Genomic DNA, 21,875 nt, shown 5'->3' with positions numbered 1-21,875 from the left:
GAGGGGGGAGCTGCACTAATTACGCAGCATTCATTATTAATAGGAGGAAATTGCCCGGAGGAGCCCCGTGTAATGCGGATAGCGATAGAAGATATCGGTTCGAGCATTGAATGCGCCTGTTTGTTCGTGCTCTTCCTCCGCCCATGAAGTCATTGAACTGAAGCCTCGTTGGCCCCTGTCTGGATGGATTTTGACCGACCTCCGGCTCCTCTCCCTCTGCCCTGCACCCACCCACCCCCCCCGCCCAGATGCAGCCATGTCTCTGAGCCGCCCCCACCCCTTTTCGTAGCTCCTTCGTCTGCGGGTGCCAACGTGCCTCCTAGCTGGGCTTGCCCACGGCTGAACCAAGCGGGTGGATTTGGCAGTGATGGTGGAAATGCCCCTTTGGGCAGTGTTTCTCAACCTTGGCAACTTGAAGATGTCTGGACTTCAACTCCCAGAATTCCCCAGCCAGCATTCGCTGGCTGGGGAATTCTGGGAGTTGAAGTCCGGACATCTTCAAGTTGCCAAGGTTGAGAAACACTGCCTGGGGCTTCTCTTGTGGGTCGGTTTTTGCCCAGGGCAGAGGCTGCCCAGGTGCTGAGCCAGAGGTTGGCAGGTGGATGAGTCAGCTGCCCAGGTGTTGGTCTCGGAGGGAGCCTGGGAGAGGGGCTGAAGCATTCACTCCGGCCTGGGGCCAGCAGGGAGATGGTCTTTTCCAGGGAGCCTTTGGGCTTGTCCGTTTCGCTTGCAGGCGTTTCAGGACCCAACTGGGGAACATGATCAGTGCTAGAAGGGACTGGGTTTTTTGTGGATGAGGAGGAAGAGGGGAGAGGGTGGAGGAAGAGGAGGAAGGCTGTGAGGTCCTTGGTGCTCTCTGAGCTTGGTGGTTTTCCTGCAGACGTTTCATGACCCAACTAGGTACCATCATCAGGGCTAGAAGGGAATTGGGTTTATGGAGAGGAGGAGGAGGAGGAGGAGGAGCAGGAGGAGGAGGAGGAGGAGGAGGAGGAGAACTGTGGGGGGAGGCTACAATGGTTGTAAGTGCGAAACACCGTCCCCAAAGCCACTTCTTTCAGTGCCATCGCAACTCTGAGCGGTCGCTAAATGAATGGACGTAAGACGAGGACTCCCTGCTTAGGAAGAGGGGACGCGGGAGGCTGCAGCCGGTCCTTTTGAAGCAGGGAGGCAGAAGGAAGGGAGGGAGGGAGGGAGGAAGGAAGGAAGGAAGGAAGGAAGGAAGGGAGAGAGAGAGGGAGGGAGGGAGGAAGGAAGGAAGGAAGGAAGGAAAGGAGGGAGGGAGGCTCTGACGCAGCAGCCAAGCGGGACAAAGGGGGCCTTTCTTTCCAGAGCCCAGCCGCTTGCACGAAACCCCCCCCCCCAATTACCAGCCATGGGGCGGCTCTCGGAGGGAGGGGGGGTGGCTGTGCCAGCAAGCCAGCATTAAAAGGGATTCGGCAAATGAAGCCGGTGCCAAGGTTGACTTTGTATCTGGAAGGCTTCAGATGTAATGAGTGTGGGAGGGCGAGACTAAGAGAGAGGACGAGAGAGAGAGAGAAGGAAAGGAAGTGCATAACAGAGAAAGAGATAGACGAGAGAAAGAGCGAGAAACAGAGAGAGAGAAGGAAAGGGAGTAAGAGAGTGAGAAAAAGAGAATGGGGAAAAAGAGAGAGAAGTGAGAGAGAGAGAGAGAGAGAGAAAAAAAAGAGAGGGAAGGATTGAGTGAGAGAAAAAGAGAAAGTGACAGAGAATGGGGAAAGAGAGTGAGAAAGGGAGTGAGAAAGAAAGATCGAGAAAAAGAGCACAAGAAAAAGAAGGAAAAGGAGTGAGAGAGAAAAGAGAATGAGGAGAGAGAGAAGTGAGAGTAAAAGAGAGAGAGAAGGAGGTGAGGGAGCGACAGAAAGAGGCAGAGAAAAGAATGAGAAGAGGGAAATGAGAGAGCGAGAAACAGCCTGAGGAGAAAGAGTGAGAAAAGGAATGAAAGAGAAAGAGCGAGAAACAGAGAGAGAGAAGGAAAGGGAAGGAGAGAAAGACTGAGAAAAAGAATGAGGAGAGAGAAGTGAGAGTGAGAAAGTAAGTGAGCGAGAGAATGAGGAGAAAAAATGAGAAATGAAAGTGTGTGTGAGAAAGAGTGAATGTGAGAGAGAGAGAGAGAGAAAGAGAGAGACAGCCCCGAGTTAAGGCTCCTCAGCTCCCCTTTTTGTCTCCTTCCAAAGTGGCTCCACACTCGGAAGGAATGGAATTGGGTCGGTGGGACAGCCCTGGGGGAGGGGGAGAGGGAGGGGGGATCAGAGTCAGGCAAGGAGAGAAGTCATTAGTGGGCTTGGCGGGAGCATCAACTGCGGGGAGGAGGTGGAGGAGAGGAAGGGAGCCTCCCGCAGGGGACGTAGCCCAGCTGATGGGTGCTGAGGAGGGCCGGTGGGTCGCTGGCTCTGGCTTGGGGCACTGGGAGGGGGGGAGGGGGGGTTGATTTGCTTTGGACTCGGCTGCTGTCTGAAGCCCCCCTAGCAGAGGAGAAGACCGTGAGGAAGATCCTGTGGTGACGGGGTCGATGGGGTCTCCAGAAGAGGTGGGGGTTGGAATCGGAGCAAGTCCGACCTCCAGCCCTCCTCCCCTTACGAGCGAATTGGGGGGGGAGGTCTCGGAGGGAGGGGGCTTGGTGGGAGGACTTTTCTCCCAGAATGCAGGACCCCCAGAATTAACCCTCCTTTTTCTGGATTTGGGCTGACTCAGAAATATCCATCCTTCGTGTTACTTTCCCAGCCCCAGAACTAGTCTGGGAAAAACTCCTGTGGGTTCTCTGAAATGATTTGTTTTCATTTCTTGATTAAGAAAATGTATATTTTGCCCATCACCTTCTGGTGACCCCACCCCACCCTGGCAAAGACCACCGCAGTAGCCTCTGGATGGGCTCCGCAAGGCCCTGGGCCCCCCAGGCCCTCTGGCCAAGCCACGTCTTCAGGGCCTTTGGGAAGAGCCTCAAGGTGGGGACCAGTCTTATCTCTGCAGGGATGATGTTCAACAGGGAGGGAGCCACCACGGAGAAGGTCCTTCTCCATGGTCCCACCAGATGGACCTTCTTAAGAGAGGGGATCCATAACATCTCCTGCCCCCCTGCAAGTAGAGATGAGAGGGAAATGATGGTCCTTCAAACAACAGGGAAGGAGCCACCATGAAGAAGACCCTTCTTCTAGGTCCCACCAGATGGACCTTCTTAAGAGAGGAAACCCATAACATCTCCTGGCCACCTGCTCTGGTGGGTCACGTAGAGATGAGAGGGAAGTGGTGGTCCTTCAAATAACAGTATACCACATAGAAGGCCCCTCGTCTTCCTGGCATCACCAGATGGACCTTCTGAAGAGAGGAGACCCATAACATCTCCTGTTTTGGTGAGTCAGTAGAGAGGACTGGGAAGGGATGGTCCTTCAAAGAACAGGGAGGGAGCCACCATGGAGAAGGCCCCTCTCCTTGGTCCCACCACATGGACCTCCTTAGCAGAGGGGAGCCACAACATGCCTTGCCTCCCCATTCTGGTGGGTCAGGTAGAGATGAGAGGGAAATGAGGGGCTCCTTGGTGCCCTCTGAGCTTGGTGGTTTTCTTGCAGGCGCCTCATTGTTCGTGGGCCATGGGGGATGCCTTCACAAGTACGTTCCAGTGGAGAATTGGCTGGAGAAGTCATAACGTTGGAAAGTGGATATGTTCCACAAGGTTTCTTGCAAGGAGAAACTTCCCAAATGCGGTTTTTGATTGCTCATTGCCTAAGCCCCTTAATCCCACAAGACGGGGACGTGTCTGCTAATGTCCCTTGGGTCCTCCACACCAGGGATCTCCAACCTTGGCAACTTTAAGCCTGAAGGACTTCAACTTCCAGAATTCCCCGGCTGGGGAATTCTGGAAGTTGAAGTCCTTCAGGCTTAAAGTTGCCAAGGTTGGAGACCCCTGCTCCAGAGGTCCACGCAGCACAGTTATGGACCATTCTGGACAGGACCAGTGACCCTTGGACCCATGCTTGGGAGAAGAGGACTTTTTCAGAGCAGGATGGCAGCCCGAATTGTCCCTCTGCCGCCTTCATCAAGAGTTGGGTTGCTGGGATTGGCAAGGATTCGGCAACATCTGCTGCCATTCCAGCAAAACGGGATGTGCCAAACCTCCTCTTCCCCACGTTCTCCATCCAGATGTGTGACACACGCCGGCATCCAAGCTTAGCTGGCTCCGAGGCAGTTTCCTGCATGTGTCACATCTGGAGAGCCTAAGAGAGCGGGACACCTCCAGTTTCGCTGGCCACATCTGCAAACGTTGCAAAATCCTTGCCAGTCGGGGCCTGCGAGACCCCCAGCAAGATGGAGACAGAGGGGTGGGTGGGGGGGTGGGATGAAGAGATAAATTCAGATTTGGGGCTCACAAGGAAGCCAGGAAGGACTTCAACTTTCCTTTCAAGAGCCGAGGTGGCGCAGTGGTTAAATGCAGCACTGCAGGCTACTTCAGCTGACTGCAGTTCTGCAGTTCGGCTGTTCAAATCTCACCGGCTCAGGGTTGACTCAGCCTTCCATCCTTCCGAGGTGGGTGAAATGAGGACCCGGATTGTTGTTGGGGGCGATATGCTGACTCTCTGTAAACCGCTTAGAGAGGGCTGAAAGCCCTATGAAGCGGTATATAAGTCGAACTGCTATTGCTTTCTCCTGCTGCTTCCTCCAGAAAGGCCCAATTCTATTTATTCATCCGGCTTGCCTCCCCGTAAAGCCCCACTTACTCATGGAAGTCTAGCCTGGAATGACTTATTAGTCATGACAGATAAATAGAAGCCACATCTCCGGAAGTGGGATTTATCAGCACACCAGCTCCGGGGGAGGGGAGGGGAGGGAGGGGGACGACTGATGATCTTACTAGCTGGTGCAAAGGCAGAAAACTGCTGGGAACCAACAGAGCTCTTCTGTTAGTAACTGAGCTAGCAACGAGGAGAGAATTGTTGTCAGGCTACAGATCCCAAACAACATTGTCCTTGTGCTAATTGGAATTGTGGTTTTTTGGGGGTGAGTTACAGGGAAGACGGGGGGGGGCTGGTCCTGCTTGCAGCCTCTTTTGGGGTCCCTTGCAGAAGGCAATAATAGAAGGCAAAAGGAGGAATGAGCTGGAAGGGACCTTGGAGGCAGGAATCGAATCCTCTTAGCTTCGCTACCAGTTCGGTAGCGGGAATACGCACGATGACGTCAGGGTGGGTGGGTGGAGCCTTGCACCGCCGCCACTACCGGTTCGCCCCGAACCGATAGAATACCACGTCTCCCTTGGAGGTCTTCTAGTCCATCCCCCTGTTCAAACAGGAGGACCTATGCTATTTCAGAGAAGTGACTGTCTAGACTCTTCTTAAAATCCTCCAGTGATGGAGCATCCACAACCTCTGGTGGCAAGCTGTTCCCCTGGTTAATTATCCTCACTATAATGGAATTTCTCCTGTTCTAAGTTGCTTTTCATCCATTGTTTCTTCTGCTGCCTTCAGGGGCTTTGGAGAATAATTTGACCCCTTCTTCTTCCCGGCAGCCCCTCAAATATTGAGACACTGCTATCTCATTTCCCCCTAGTCCTTCTTTTCTTTAGACTAGCCAAACCCAACTCAGTTGGCCAATCCAGAATAACAGAGTTGGAAGGGACCTTGGAGGTCTTCTAGTCCAGCCCCCCTGCTCAAGCAGAGAACCTGTGCTGTTTCAGAGAAGTGGCTGTCTAGACTCTTCTTAAAAGCCTCCAGGGACGGAGCACCCACAGCTTCTGAAGGCCCTCCATTCCACTGGCAGGAAATTTCTCTTTAGTTCCAGTTTTCTCCTTGATGCCTCCCCATCCGTTGCTTCCTGTTCTGCCCTCAAGTGCTGCTTCCTCCGTTGGTTTCCCAGAGCCGAAGAGGACTTGCTAGGGGAAATCAGGAGAGGTGGGACGGGGGCCAGCCACCCTTTTCTCCTGCCCTTCATTCTTGGTGGTCTCTTCACTCAACGGGCTTAATCAGAGAAAGAGTCACTGGGAAGGAAGGCGGGGAGGGAGGGCATTAGCAATGGCCCTTAGACTTATATACCGCTTTACATTGCTTTATAGCCTTCTCTAAGCCGTTTACAGAGTCAGCCTCTGGCCCCCAACAATCTGGCTCCTGATTTTACCAACCTCGGAAGGATGGAAGGCTGAGTCAACCTTGAGCCGGTCAGGATCGAACTCCAGGCTGGGGGCAGAGTTAGCCTGCAATACTGCATTATAACAGAAAGGAAGGAAGGAAGGAAGGAAGGAAGGAAGGAAGGAAGGAAGGAAGGAAGGAAGGAAGGAAGGAAGGAAGGAAGGAAGGAAGGAAGGAAGGAAGGAAGGAAGATATCAATAGCACTTAGACTTATATACCGCTTCACATGGCTTTCCAGCCCTCTGTAAGCGGTTTACAGGGTCAGCCTCTTGCACCCAACAATCTGGCTCCTGATTTTACCAACCTCGGAAGGATGGGAGGCTGAGTCAACCTTGAGCTGGTCAGGATCGAACTCCAGGCTGTGGGGATGCAGATTTGCCTGCAATGCTGCCTTCCAACCACTTACGCCACCAGGAAGAAGGCAGCCCTATGCCCAGAATGGAACATAGCATCTCCTGCTCAAGCAGTGGGTTGGGCTAGATGACCTCCAAGGTCCCTTCCACCTCTGTGAGTCTACATTCTCTTTAGCTGCAGCTGCAACAGGTGCAGCTTTCTGAGTCCCTCGGATTCTCCAAGCTCTCCCAATGTTCCTGAAGCTGCTAATTCTTACCTCTCTGGGGTTTTTTTTGGCCGTTTCCTCTTTTCTTCTGCTTTCTATTTTGAATCAGCAGCTCATGTGTGGTGGGAAAGAAGGACGGGATGTTCGAAGGCATCCTTTGCAGAAGCAAGATGTACATGGCCACTGTTGCAAAGGGGGAAACACCACAACATGGAAAAGACCAAGTGTGAAGCAGCCAGGAGCCCCGAGGGGGAAACACAAACTTGTGAAACATCTCTGTGAAAAATGGCTTGTCTGAAACTCTTGATGAATGAATGTTTCATAAACTGATCCTGGGATGAGCTTGTTCGGGCCAGGAAGACACATCGGAGGCACCGGCAACTCAGCGTGGGGGGGGGGGGGGAAAGAGCTCAGCCCCAGAGAGCTAAATTGTACCCCAGACTAACCTCACCCAGGGCGTTGTGTCAAAGGGGGGCTTCAGTCATCCTAGTCAAAGACCCCATTTTACCTGCTTGGTCCTCCAAGGTCAAGAAGGCTACAAGGTGGAGCTCTTCCCTAAATTCACAGCACAGAGAGACGGGGAGATCCGACACCCCCTTCCACGAGGTCCTGTTTCCCAGACAGCCGGGCAAGAGCGGCTCTCTTGGGGTTTTAATAGGCTCTCTCTTCTCAGGAGTTGCCAGGGCTTCAGAATGGGGTCATCGGGATGGACCTCTTGGGTTCTTCTGCTCGTTTGAAGCAGGGATGCCCAACCTTGACAAGATTTGCAGATTTATAGCAATAGCAATAGCAATAGCAATAGCAGTTAAGACTTATATTCTGCTTCATAGGGCTTTCAGCCCTCTCTAAGCGGTTTACAGAGAGTCAGCATATTGCCCCCAACAATCTGGGTCCTCATTTTACCCACCTCGGAAGGATGGAAGGCTGAGTCAACCCTGAGCCGGTGAGATTTGAACCGCTGACCTGCTGATCTAGCAGTAGCCTGCAGTGCTGCATTTAACCACTGCGCCACCTTTAAAATCCCAGAATTCCCTAGCCAGCCATGGCTCCATCCATCCATCCATCCATCCATCCATCCATCCATCCATCCATCCATCCAAAGTATCTATCCATCCAACCACCCATTCCTCTCTCTCTCTCTCTTATCTATCTATCTATCTATCTATCTATCTATCTATCTATCTATCTATCTATCTATCTATCTATCTAAAGTATCCATTCAGCTATCCATTTCTCTCTCTCTCCTATCTAAAGTATCTATCCATCCAACCACCCATTCCTCTCTCTCTCTCTTATCTATCTATCTATCTATCTATCTATCTATCTATCTATCTATCTATCTATCTATCTATCTATCATCTATCTATCTATCTATCTATCTATCTATCTATCTATCTAAAGTATCCATTCAGCTATCCATTTCTCTCTCTCTCCTATCTAAAGTATCTATCCATCCAACCACCCATTCCTCTCTCTCTCTCTTATCTATCTATCTATCTATCTATCTATCTATCTATCTATCTATCTATCTAAAGTATCCATTCAACTATCCATTTCTCTCTCTCTCCTATCTAAAGTATCTATCCATCCAACCATCCATTATCTCTCTCTCATCTATGTCTGTCAGTCAGCTAGCTAGCATATCTATCCATCCATTCTCTCCCTCTCTTGTATCCATCCACCCATTATCTATCTATCTATCTATCTATCTATCTATCTATCTATCTATCTATCTATCTATCTATCATCTATCTATCATCTATCTAACATATCTATCCAACGACCCACCCACTATAGGAGAAAGAATGGCAGAACCTGGAGTTGGGGGTCAAAAGAGGAATCAGCCTAGAATCTCTACATAGCCACAAGCCGGCTGAGCCCAACCTCCCTTAAATCCCATGGGCTCTGATCTAACTCCAAGCAGGTGCCCCCCGTTAGTTGAGAAGATTCCTGTGCAGAGGCTTGTAGCAATAAATCCATTTAATTGGACCTTTGCCTACGGAGCTGATCTTTTGGGCCTGGCAATAATGCATAATCCTGGGAAGTTATGGAAACACACCAAAGTCTTGACTGGCATATGAAACGCCGCTGTGCAATGTTGCTTGTACAACTGGTTTAGATATATCATTAATAATGGATTGGCGGGCCTTGGTAACCCTTGGTGCCCTTCTGCCCACCTCCATATTTTACCCACGGTTGTCTCCAACCCTCCAGCCATGACAGAGAGGTCTTTCTGTCCCGTTCAGAACCATCTAGATTAGTGTTTCTCAACCTTGGCAACTTGAAGATGTCCGGACTTCAACTCCCAGAATTCCCCAGCCAGCGAATGCTGGCTGGGGAATTCTGGGAGTTGAAGTCCGGACATCTTCAAGTTGCCAAGGTTGAGAAACACTAATCTAGAGGCTGTTTGCATGGGAGGACAAGGGGCAGGTGGGTGAGGCTGTCTGTCAGATTGCCAGTCATGGCCCCGGGGGCGTCCTGGCCTTCCTACCCACATGGGCTGTGAGGGAGGGGGGGAAGGCAGAGTTGCGTGTCTCAGTGGCTGCCACCTGACAAGTGTGATGAATTGGTGCACCGCCTGGGCTGCCGGTGTGACAAACAGGCTGTTTCCTCCTTCAGGCTTCAGGAAGGCTGCAATTATTTCCAATTGCTGTGCAAATGAGTTCCTCAGATAGGACCACATGGGAATTTTCCCCCGTATTTGTTCTTGTTTAATGGTCCTTCTAAAGAGCAGATCTTAAAGAGCAAGAAGCAAGGAGATCCACGGATTCCCAGGGCCTCAGCCAAAGCTTCTCCCTCTGGTCTCTCTGGTTGCGGAAGAAGATGACCGGCAGGTCCCTGCTCCCTTCTTTAGTGGCCAGTTGACCTTTATGTGGACCAAGTGAGTTGGCCTGAGTTGACTTGAGCTGAGCTGACTTGGTTGGGTTGGGTTGACTTGGATTGAAGGAAAGGCACGTTGTAAAAGGGGCCGTTTCTATGTAGGACTTTTGACTTGACTTGACTTGGGTTGGATTGGGTTGATTTGGGTTGACTTGGATTGGATTGAATTGAAGGAAAGGCACACTGTAAAGCGGGCTGTTTCCATGTAGGACTTTTGACTTGGGTTGACTTGGGTTGACTTGGATTGAATTGTAGGAAAGGCATGTTGTAAAAGGGGGCGTTTCTATGTAGGACTTTTGACTTGACTTGGGTTGGGTTGGGTTGATTTGGGTTGGATTGAATTGAATTGAATTGCAGGGAGGGCACACTGTAAAAGGGGATGTTTCCATGTAGGACTTTTGACTTGACTTGGGTTGGGTTGGGTTGAATTGAATTGAAGGAAATGCACATTGTAAAAGGGGGCATTTCTATGTAGAACTTTTGACTTGACTTGACTTGGGTTGGGTTGGGTTGGGTTGATTTGGGTTGACTTGGATTGGATTGGATTGTAGGAAAGGCACACTGTAAAAGGGGCCATTTCCATGTAGGACTTTTGACTTGGGTTGGGTTGGGTTGACTTGGATTGGATTGAATTGAATGGCAGAGATGGCATTCTGTAAAATGAGCTGTTTCCATGTAGGACTTTTGACTTGACTTGGATTGAGTTGAATTGAATTGCAGGAAAGGGGCGCTGTAAAAGGGGCTGTTTCTGTTTAGGACTTTATACAGTTGGGAAAGAGATCCTTCATTGAGCAGGGAGGGGGTTGGACTAGATGACCTTCGAGGTCAATCCCAGCTGTCAGGCATCTGTGATTCTGAGCAGGGGTTCTGGATGTCGGTAGCTTTTGGCGAAATAACAGCAATCTGCCTCCCAACGGAAGGAAGGGAAAGTGGATGCAGAAAATGCTTGGGAAAGGGTTGGGGGGAAAAAATGCCAGTGTCACAGAATTCTGTGGTGTTAATGGGAAATGAAAAAAAAAAAAAAGAAGGCAGCGAATGAAAAAAAAAATGCATCTCTGAGAATAATTGCTACAAAAAAAATGAGGAAAATACATATTGAGTATCGTGCACAGAGAGGGAGAGAGAGAGAGAGAGAGAGAGAGAGAGAGAGAGAGAGAGAGAGAGAGAGAGAAAGAAAGATAATTTCAAGGAATGTAGTCAAAGCGAACAAGGGCTGGTTTGTATTAAAGGGGAAAGAGGGAATGCACTTGATGGAAATACGGAATGGGTTTGGAGGTGGGGGCGGCAGGGCAGGGGCCTCCCCAGAACCCCTGCGCTTAAAATGCAAGAGACGACCTGACTTGGGTTGAAGGCGAAGGGAGGAAATGCGGCTGGAAGGATTGCAGGTACCTGCAATCCAGGTGTGGCCTGGAATAGAAATGAACGTAGTTGATATTGCCTGTGGGAGTTTCTCCATCAGGCCGGCCAGGCAGGTCAAAAGCTGCTTTTTCAAGAGGCAACTGGACTCTCTGGGGTTTTTTCTTGAAGAACCGAAGAAGCTTCTTGGGTGAGAAGCGAAAGGACTTCAAGGAAAAACCAAGAAAGTACGTGAGTCCACCTGCCTCTTGAAAAAGCATCTTTGGGATTCTTGTAAGAACCGATATGAGACACGAGAAGGTTGTAATCTGAGAAGCTGGAGCTGAGGAGGGAGAATTGAATCTTGTCTTGAGAAGTTGTCGGCTCACCGAATTTGGTTCCCAAGACCACCAGAGGTTGAGGAGATGTTGAATGAAATGGGCTTGTGGGAAGAGTCCGCAAAATTTGGGACGTCTTGTGCGAAGAATATAGATCCTAAGGCTGGAAGGAACCCCAAAGGTCTTCTAGTCCAACTCCCTGCTCAAGGCAGAAGACCGTATACCATTCCAGACCAATAGTTGTCCAGTCTTTTGTAGGAAGCCTCCAATGATGGAGCGCCTACAACATCTGGAGGCAGAATCTTCCGTGGTTTCAAAGCTTTGATAGAAATTGAAAGTCTTCTGATCTGCCCCGCCCTCTTTTTAGCCCCTTTCTGGCTCCATGCCCCCCCTCCCCAGGATAAAGAGAAGCGCCAGAGGTGGAACCTACATATACCTTTCCAAATTTCACACCCATCTCTGGATCAAAGCCCAAATCAGGAACATCATAAGCTGCACATCTGCAAAGGAAGGACACAGGTTAAAACCAGCACATGCACGAATCGCATCCCTGAACTCCCCCCAAGGACAAACCTCTTTGTTCTCGGGAATAAAATGATCCTCCTTCCTCACAGTACGTCTGGATTCCGTTTTTATTTTCGTTCTTCCTGCACCCTCCTGGCTGGTGGAACCCCAAATTACTCTTCAACCATCTCTCACAACCAGGAAATTCCTCCTGGCTTTGACTTTGGATCTCAGAATAAAGAATAACTGAGTTGGAAGGAAACCCAGAGGTCTTCTAGTCCAGTGTTTCTCAACCTTGGCAACTTGAAGATGTCCGGACTTCAACTCCCAGAATTCCCCAGCCAGCATTCGCTGGCTGGGGAATTCTGGGAGTTGAAGTCCGGACATCTTCAAGTGGCCAAGGTTGAGAAACACTGTTCTAGTCCAACCCCTGCTTAAGAAGGAGATCCTATAACCACGATGGCAAACCCAGGGCACGCATGCCACAGGTGGCACACGAAGCCGTATCTGCTAGCACATGAGCCATCAACCCCAGCACACATGCGCGTGCCGGCCAGCTGATTTTCAGCTTTCTGGAGTGCCACAGGACGCTTTTGCCCCCCCCCTCCCCCCAGGCTTCAGGACAGCCTCCGGAGCCTGGGGAGGGAGAAAAATCAACTGGCTACCAGAAGTACAGCTTTCCTGGAGCCTGGCGAGGGCGAAAAGGGCCTCCCCCAGCCCCCTGGAGGAAATACCAAGCTCAACTTGGAGGCAAGCAGTGTGGCGCGCATGGGGTGAGCAGTGTGCATTATGGGTGCCAGCATGCACGTGCACTATCGCATGTGCGTGCTTGCCTTTTTGGCACCCAACAAGAAAAAGGGTCTCCCACACTGCCCTGTACCATTCTGGACCGATGGACGTCCAGTCTCTTCTTGAAAGCCTCCAGTGATGGAGCAGCCACAACCTCTGGAGGGGAAGCTGTTCCTCTGGGTAATTAACAGAATAATAAGAGTTGGGAGGGACCTTGGAGGTCTTCTAGTCCACCCCTCCCCTGCTCAAGCAGGAGACTATTCTGGAGAAATGACTGTTCAGTCTCTTCTTGGCGTGATGGAGCAGCCTCAACTTCCGACGGCAAAACTGACCCCCGATTCCTTCTCCTGGCTGTCAGAAACTGGATTGGCGGGGTGTGGATTATTGGTCCTTGACAGGCCCCCGAGAGACGTCTGAAAGTGGGAAAATAAGGTCGCTGATTTAGAGGGGGGGGAAGGGGGCCTGATAAGGAGAACAAGCATGAATTATGGAATATTTGGAAGGGAACGAAGCAAGAGTCGAAATTCGGTGGCTGGATCAAACAGAGGAGCGCATGGCAGGAGAAAGATAGGGATGCAAATAAGAGAACTATTTAGCGAATTATTCATGCCTGTGACAGGCGGGTGCCCCGGGGGGGGGGGGGGCTTGGTCATTTCCTGTATTTGATGGAAAGGGGGAGGGGAGGCTTCAGAGGGGAGCTGGCTGGGGACGGGGATTTACAGGCGCCCCCCCCCCCCGAAAGAAACGTAGCGTCAGGCTCTGCCAACCCAGAGAATTTGCATTGTTCATTTGATAGTTTGCAAGGACGGACTGGGGATTTAGAAAGACCAAAGGACAGGCAGTCCTCGACTTACGACCACGAAGGGGCCCAGGATTTAGGTTGCTAAGCGAGACATTTGTTAAGGGGGGGATTGGCTCCGTCTTCCAACCGTCTTCCCAGAGTTGTTCAGTGATTCGCTGCGGTTGATCAGTCAGTAGCCCCGTCGTTACTACTACGGAGAACCTTTCTACAGGTACAGGAGTCCTCGACTTACGACCACCATTGGGCCCAAGGTTTCTGTTCCTGAGCGAGGCAGCTATTATGTGACTTTTTTGTCCCTTTACGTCCTTTCTTGCCACAGTTGTTAAGTGAATCACTGCAGTTGTTAAGCCAGGGACACGGTTGTTAAATGAATCTGGTTGACTTTGCTGGTCAGATGATCACCCCGGGACATGTCAACCGTCATAAGTACAAATCGGTTGGCAAGCATCCAAATTTGGATCACGTGACCCGGGAGGGATGTTGCAACGGTCGTAAGTGTGAAAAATGGTCTCTTCCCAGTGCTGTTGTGACTGCAAATGGTCACTAAGTGAACTGTTGTAAGTTGAGGACTCCCTGCAGGGCAGTTGTCATGGAAACCATAACAGAGACTGGCAGGCTGGGCAGGAATGGCAAAAAAGTACAGGTAGTCTTCAACTTACAACGGTTTGCTTACTGACCGTTCAACGTTACACCAGCATGGAGAAAAGTGACCTATGACTGTTTTTCACACTTACGACCGTTGCAGCATCCCCAGGGTTACGTGATCAGAATTCAGCAGCTTGGCAACTGACTCATACTTACGACCGTTGCGGTGTCCCAAGGGTCACATGGTCCCCTTTAACGACCTTCCGACAAGCACAGTCAATAGGGGAGCCGGATTCACTTAACAACCATGTTCTTAACTTAGCACCTGCGGCTACTCACTTAACAACTGTATTAAGAAAGGTCATAAAACGGAGCAGAAGAACACTCTCGCTTAGCAACGGAGATTTTGGGCTCGATTGTGGTCATAAGCCCAGCTCTCTCTCTGTATGTGTTGGGTACAGATAATCCTCGACTTACAACCATGTTTGGGAACAGAATCTCTGTTGCTAAGCGAGACCATTGTTGTGAGTTGATCCCAATTTTACAACTTTTTTTGCCACTGTTGTTAAACGAATCCCTGGTGTTGTAAGTGACGTCGCAGAGTTGTTAAGTGAATCCAGCCGGTCTCCTTGTTTTCGCGTGTCGCAAGTGGCGACCCTGGGATTTGTGGTTAATGCATGCTGGTTGCCATGCGCCTGAATGTTGATCAGATGACCGTCGGAACGGTCATAAGTGAGAGGACTGAACATGCCACATTTTTTTCGGAGCAGTTGTACCTTCGAACATCCGTTCAACGTAAGCGATTGGTTTCCTCCTCTTTGTAGCTCCACTAAATCCTTTTTAAGGCCGAAAACAGGCGCGTGGAAAGCCTAGAAGCTGTGAATGCCTGTTGGGTTCCACAATTCCCCTTTTGGGTGGAAAAACCTCTCTAGAATCCTGGCCGTAAATCTTTGTTTTTGAAGCTCAGCCACAATAACCTGACAGGGTTATTGTGGGAAGGAAATGGAGCTCAGGCAAAGCGTCGCAACCTCTGGCAGGGGAAGAAGGGAGAAAAGCCATTCCTGCTTTCCCCTAAACCTTTCCGTGTAAAAACCCTCCCAATTTTGTGAAACGCTGCCACTGTCTCCAATGCCTAGGAAATCCATAGGATGCCTGGCCTTTCTTTAGGCGAAATAGGAAACGTCTGTGTTATTTTAATATGTTATAGATATTTCCCCAGGCGTTGTAAACTTTACCTAGGCATTACGCAGAATAACAGGAACCACTAAGTATGGAAAGAGAGTCGCGAAAAGACATATATTAATTTTGGCAGCTGCCAGAAGAGCCAATGCAATCCCAGGCTGCATTAACAGAGGGATAGAATCAAGATCGCATGAAGTCTTAGTATATCGCTTTATAAAGCCTTAGTAAAGCCACACTTGGAATCCCACATCCAGTTTTGGTCCCTATGATGTAAAAAAGGATGTGGAGACTCTGGAAAGAGTGCAGAGAAGAGCAACAAAGAGGATTAGGGGACTGGAGGCTAAAACATGCGAAGAACGGTTGCAGGAACTGGATATGTTTAGTCTGGTGAAAAGAAGGGTTAGGGGAGGCATTATATTTGAGGGGCTGCCACAAAGAAGAGGGGGGGGTCCACCTATTCTCCAAAGCACCTGAAGGCAGGAGAAGAAGCAACGAATGGAAATCAATCAAGGAGAGAAGCAACTTAGAACTAAGGAGAAACCTCCTGACAGTGAAGGCAATTAACCTGTGGAATGGCTTCCTTCCAGAGGTTGTGGGTGGCTCCATCACTGGAGGCTTCCAAGAAGAGATTGGACAGCCATTTGGCTGACCTGTTATACGGTCTTCTGCTTGGGCAATGGGTTGGACTGGAAGATCTCTAAGGCCCCTTCCAACTATGGTATCCTGTTATCCTCTCTGGGAAGGCTTCATCTGGGGTGACCGATGCATTTCTCTTGACAGGTAGCCCCAGTTTTCAAGGAGAAGGACCCGGAAGACGCAGAGCGTGGAGAAGCTGAGAAGAATTGGATGCGCCTCTTCACCCGGGCCCTGCGATTGAAGACATCCAAGCGGTGAGTGTTCAGATGCTACCTGGTGGTGCTCTTTTGTCTACGATTTTGGTTATTTTCAAGACTGTGCGCCTCTGGACCTTCTTTTGGGCACCCTCTGGCTGTTCCTTGACGGGGGAGCTGCGACTGGCAAGACCTCGCAAGCCGGGGGGGGGGGGGGGGGCTGCCAGAGTGATGAGTGTCAAGAGCAGCCAAGAGGAACCCTATGAGTGTTGAGTTGACGTTGAATGCCTCTATGCGCACCGAGGTTGGAGAGGTTTCTGCCAGCCTACGATGCCTCCTCCGCTCCTCTGAAGCCAGCATTTAACTGTTGAAATCTTTCTCTGCCCGTGTGGCTTTTCAGCGAGACAGAAAGAGCAGAATTGGCCTTGCTTACACAAAGCATTTCCAGGTTTTCTATCCTTCTCACCGTCTTTTCCAGCTGGGCTGCAAAGGATGGGAATTGTATACCCTTATTTTTTTGAAAAAGACCAGTTGAGTAGATACGTCGTTGCCAGGACTTGACAGAATTGAATATTATTCCCCGTTCCTGGGGGGATTCTGGATGGCTTTTTCGTGCTGACGGAGGCTGCCAAGCATAAATTTTGGAGTTGGCGCTGGGAAAGCGGGCATATCCGATACCTTGTTTTTCCTCGGGTGAAGCCAATCTGTTTTTGCTCATCTCTGGGATGAGGGTGAAGTGATGTCACGAGTGGCATCGGCTGTTGACTCACCCCGGCCATGCCATTCTCCAGTCCAGGGGATGAGCTCAGTGGGTGCTGTGGGTGGAATTGCTGGCGGTGGATCTCGTGAGCCGGCTGACTCATCCCAAGTTCTTTTGCAGCCTCTTCTGAACATGGTTTGATGTTGCTCTCCCCCCTTTTTTGATGTTGGATTGTCAAACTCCCATCTCAAGTCAGCTCAAATCTTTCTTCAAATCTGGTTGTTTTTAAGTGGGGCGAAGGGAAGGGAGGGAATAACGTTTCAGACAGTTGTGGTGGAAAGGCTGTGTTTAGGGGATTCGAACTGGGGAATGAATTATTATTATTGCTATTATTATTAGGGGGGGGGGGAAGCAGGTTTCAGCCTAAAGTAAGTTTTAGTTATGGCTGGTTCGTGATTTATTTATTGGACGTTTCTCTCAACAAGGGACCGAGGCTTTGTATGTTTCTTAGATGCTCCTCGGAGAGAACTTAAAAGGTTTTGAATATTTCATATTTCATTTGGGCTATGAAGATGCCGCCTTGCTGGAGGAATGTTGGATTGTTCTTTCCTGATGGGCCACTTTAGCTAGCAGAGAAGAACAAGAGTTGGAAGGGACCTTGGAGGTCCTCTAGTCCAACCCCCTGTTCGAGCAGGAGATCTTAGACCATTCCGGATAAATGGCTGTCCAGGCTCTTCTTCAAAACTTCCAGGGTTGGAGCACCCACAACTTCTGGAGACAGGTTCTGGGTGGCCTGTGGCCTGGAGTTTAAGATGTTGTGGAGAGGAGGGGGGTGCAAGAGAGAAGCATGGACCTTGGTCTTCAGGCCACCACAGCAAGAGGGACCTGTGATGGGGAAGGTCCCTCTCCATAGGCTTCAGCACCAAGCTGGAAAGGGTGGAAATCTGGACGTTCTCCTTAGAGCAGAGATGTCCGACCTTGGCAGCTGTAAGACCTGTGAACTTCAACTCCCAGAATTCCTTCCTTCCTTCCTTCCTTCCTTCCTCCCTCCCTCCCTCCCTCCCTCCCTTCCTTCCTCTTTCCTTTTCTTTCTCTATTTCTCTTTTTACTTTTTCTCTTTTCTCTCTTTCTCCTATTCTCTCCTTCCTTCCTTCCCTTTTCCTTTTCTTTCTCTTTTTTCTTTCTCTTTTCTCTCTTTCTCCTATTCTCTCCTTCCTTCCTTCCCTTTTCCTTTTCTTTCTCTATTTCTCTTTTTTCTTTCTCTTTTCTCTCTTTCTCCTATTCTCTCCTTCCTTCCTATCTCTTTTACTTTCTTTTCTCTCTCTTTTTTATTCTTTCTCTTTCTCTCTTTTTTCTTTTCTTTCTCTCTCTCTCCCATTCTCTCCATTCCTTCCTCCCTTCCTCCCTCCCTCTTTCTTTCTTTCTTTCTTTTCTTTTCTTTTTCCTGCCTGCCTGCCTTTCTTCTCTTTCTTTCTCCAATCAGGTGCTTTGACTATAGGTAGTCATTACAACAATTTCGTAAGTAAATGTACAAAGTTATGGAAGCCTTGAAAAAAGTGACATGGCCAATCAACCATGCAAAAAAAAAAGAAGCACAATTGAGCACAACTCACTTATCAGACATTCCGTTCCCAACTGGGGCCATAAACTCAAGGGCCACTGGTCATGCCAACTGCCCTGCTTTCGCGGGAAGTCATATCCCAAAGGTGCTTTTTCCAAAAGGTAACTGGACTTTCTCGGGGTTTTTTTCCCCCCTTTGAAAATGTTTTGCTTCCTCTCTAAGCGGCTTCATCAGGTCTCCTTGGAGCAGTGTTTCTCAACCTTGGCGGCTTTAAGTCCTGCGGACTTCAACTCCCAGAATCCCCCAGCCAGCACAGCTGGCTGGGGGATTCTGAGAGTTGAAGTCCGCAGGACTTAAAGTCGCCAAGGTTGAGAAACACTGCTTGGTGGCAGTTGTGACCTGGGTGAGTGAGGACATCCCTGGGCCTCCAGAGTGAGTTCACAGCCCTCCCTCCTTTCTCCGAGCACTTTCAGGTGTTCTTGGGAGTTTCCAGGGCTCGCCAGCTTTGTTTTCACATTTGAAAAACAATCAGGTGGACACCAGTTTTTCTCCCTCGCAATTTTTCCCCTCTTGCTGGTCGGCAACCTCTGCTGGCATCCTTGCCTTCCATCATGTCAAGCCCAATCTTCCCTGATCCTCTTGTTTTCACCGCACACACAACTCCTCTAACAATGGCAATTACCGTTACGCGGTGCCTAGAAGGAAACAGCCGTCATAAAGGGATCCGGAGGGACAAAATTAAGGCCTTCTAATATGCCGAGCCAAATTAACGTTGGGAAATTAGTCTTGTGTGTCTCTCTCTCTCTCTCTCTCTCTCTCTCTCTCTCGTCTGAGATCTGACAAACAGTCTCTTGCTCTAATGGAGGGGCTCGGCTGGATTTGTGGCTCAAAGCAGAAAAAAGGAGGAGGGGGGGGGCTTCGAGGGTCTTTCTCACCACTGCTAACGTTTCATTCCATGCCAATCTGTCTGTGGGTGGAGGGGCTCCAGCCAGGAGCGAGAAGGTCAGAAGAAGGTGGATCTAAACTCTCTTTGATCCGGCGGGCTAAGCAGGGGTCAACTAACCCATGAATACCGCAGTGGCTTCCATTCATGTTCCCCCTAGGAAGAGTCTGGGATAAATGGTTGGGCTCCTGGGGTCTGTGTTCCTTCTTCTTCTAGATTTATCCTTCCCTGTCAGGCTCCCAAAAGTAAGAAAGGCACGTGGTGGTTCCTCTAAGCAGATTCCTTTAACCTTCCTCGCCTACAGACAGAATCTTGCCAGACTGAAGCATGCAAACATCCCCATAAGGCAATACTTCTGGGGACTGTTAGGGAGGAGCCATCCTCAGCCACTTTCTCCCACACAAATTTCTCCATCCCTGTCAGGCTCCCAAAACCAAGAAAGGCACGTTGAGGTTCTTCTAAGCAGGTTCCTTTATTGTTCCTCGCCTACAGACAGAATTCTGTGAGGCTAAAACAGTCCCCTTGCATCCTTAAAGATACACTCTGGCAACTATTAGGGAGGAACCGTCTTCACCCTCTTTCTCTGACATAAATTATCTGAGTTGAATTGTCTTTTGCTCCTCTGGAATGCAGGCTTTGCCTTCTGGAAATCTGGAGGAGGGAGGGAGGGAGGAAGGAAGGAAGCTTCTGAAACCAAGAAAAGCATTGTGATTCTCCGTAGCAAATTTCTTTATTGTTCCTCACCCATAGACAGAATCTTGACCCACTAAAGCATGCTAACAGCTCCACAAGGCATATACTCTGGGAACTATAAGGAAGGAGCCGCCTTCACCCTCTTTCTCTCACACAAACTATTTGAGCTGAATTGTCTCTTGCTCCTCTGCAATACATCGTCTCTGACAGATGATGCGTTGGGAGACCAACCCTTAAGGGGTTCTCTAGCATGTTTGGATTTGATAGTAATGCTATGCATAAATTATTATTATTACTATTTTTAAAGAAGTCTTTCCTTATGAATTGAAGAAGGTCCTTAGCCTGGTGACCTGATTGTGGGGAAATAACCCTGTTGAAAGGACACCAAGAGCCCTGAACTCCATTATTGAATATCAGACAATGCAGAAGATAGTTGGATCAAGACTTTCCAACCTTGGCAACTTTATGACTTGTGGACTTCGACTCCCAGAATTCCTCAGTCTTTAGACTTTTCATTATATTTTTATTATTTTTACATTTAAAACAATGCAGTACCGCAAAGTCGAAGTGACCCTACATTCACATTATATACAGCTAGTCTCAACCATTAACCATTAGCCTACTTAGTGCATTATCTATCCTTCTGTCCAATCACAAGATATACAGTTTGTTTCAGTCTTGGTCACCTTGTCTTTAGTCTTTATGACTTGTGGACTTCGACTCCCAGAATTCCTCAACCAGCATGGCTGATTGAGGAATTCTGGGAGTCAAAGACCACAAATCTTAAGGCTGAAGAATTCTGGGAATTAAAGCCCATGAGTTGCAGAGTTACCAGGTTTGGGGAGCCCTGATTTAGATGGACTTTGGGGTGTAGGGCAGAGTTTCCAGTGAACTGTGGCTGTGTGGGAGTGAGCTCGCCCCTTCCTCTTCGGTGGAGGGAGAGCTCCAGCTGTGTGTGTGTGTGTGTGTGTGTGATTAGTGCCCAAGAGCGCCTGGGGGCTGAGATGGAGGCGGCTGTGTTCCTGTCTCCCCTCCTCCCCGTGGCGGCCGTCAAATGGGCAGCTCCAGCCTTTTGCAGATTTGTAAATGCGAGCTAATGGGGTGTTTAATGGCTGATGCCTACCCCAAGGCCCTGGTGTGGGGGGGTGGGGGGGGTGGGGGGCACAGGGATGATTTAAACCGTGCTTAATAGAGCAAGTGATCCTGTCTGCACGAGACATAAATATACTTCAGCCTTTCCCGCTGCTTCTCCCGGCCCTGGGCAAAGTGGGCAGCTGTGGTCGGCTGAAACGGCTGGCCAGCCTGCCAGAAACGATGGGGGGGGGGATGAAAAACACGGGACCCTGCTGGAAAATGAAAACAAAATACAAATAAAAAATAGGACCCCATCAGAAAGAGGGCAGGAAAGCTCCCTTCCCAGAGGAGAGGAAGGGAACATTCTTCCTGAGAGCGGGGCACTACATTTCCCATCATCCCCAGCTTCCCTTCTTAGCCCCCCCCCCCCACCTTCCTCCCTGGATGACGTGCCAGTCCCCGAGGATTCTCCTTCACGGCCTGCGTGGGTGAGGTTTGCCAACGCTCAGAAGGGAAAAAAGGAATTGCAGGGGGGGAAAAAGGGGGTCGCCTCCGAACTCAATTTTGCAGGAGGGGAAATGGGGAGGGGGGAGAGAAGGCCTCCTGTTGGGTGATGCATTATGGGTTGGGTGGCAGCCAAGAGGGTCAGGATGCTGGTTTCAGAGGAGGCTTTGGAAAAGGGCAGAGCAGCCCCCCAGGTGGGCGTTTCAGGGGCTGCTACTTGGCTCCCGGCTGGAAGATTGTGGCCCCCTTTCATAGCTGGCATGGGGTGGGTGTAACCTCTGGATCTGGCACCGGTTGTGGTTCTTTGGTGCCAGTAAAGCAACCAGTCACTTTTTATGGGAGACAGGGAGAGAAAGGAAGAAAGGAAAGGAAGGAAGAGAAAGAAAAGAGGAAGGGAGGAATGGAAAGGAAGGAGAAAGAAAGAAGAAAAAGAAAGAAAAAAGGAAGGAGAGAAAAAGAAAGGAA

General features: G+C 49.8%; 1 protein-coding gene across 1 annotated transcript in view; it reads left to right on the top strand.

Moving 5' to 3' along the window:
* Positions 1 to 21,875, top strand: part of CNTFR (ciliary neurotrophic factor receptor) — a 308,133-nt gene that overhangs the window by 65,690 nt on the left and 220,568 nt on the right. The window contains exon 2 of the mRNA XM_087715259.1: positions 15,886 to 15,995. The gene's annotated coding sequence lies outside the window, so the exon portion shown is untranslated. The remainder of the gene's footprint in view (positions 1 to 15,885; positions 15,996 to 21,875) is intronic.

This window comes from Thamnophis sirtalis, unplaced genomic scaffold, assembly GCF_051295495.1.
Source record: "Thamnophis sirtalis isolate CommonGarterSnake01/CBP01778 unplaced genomic scaffold, rThaSir2_p1.2 scaffold_5, whole genome shotgun sequence".
NCBI lineage: Eukaryota > Metazoa > Chordata > Lepidosauria > Squamata > Natricidae > Thamnophis > Thamnophis sirtalis.
This window is presented reverse-complemented; position numbering and strand designations above follow the sequence as displayed.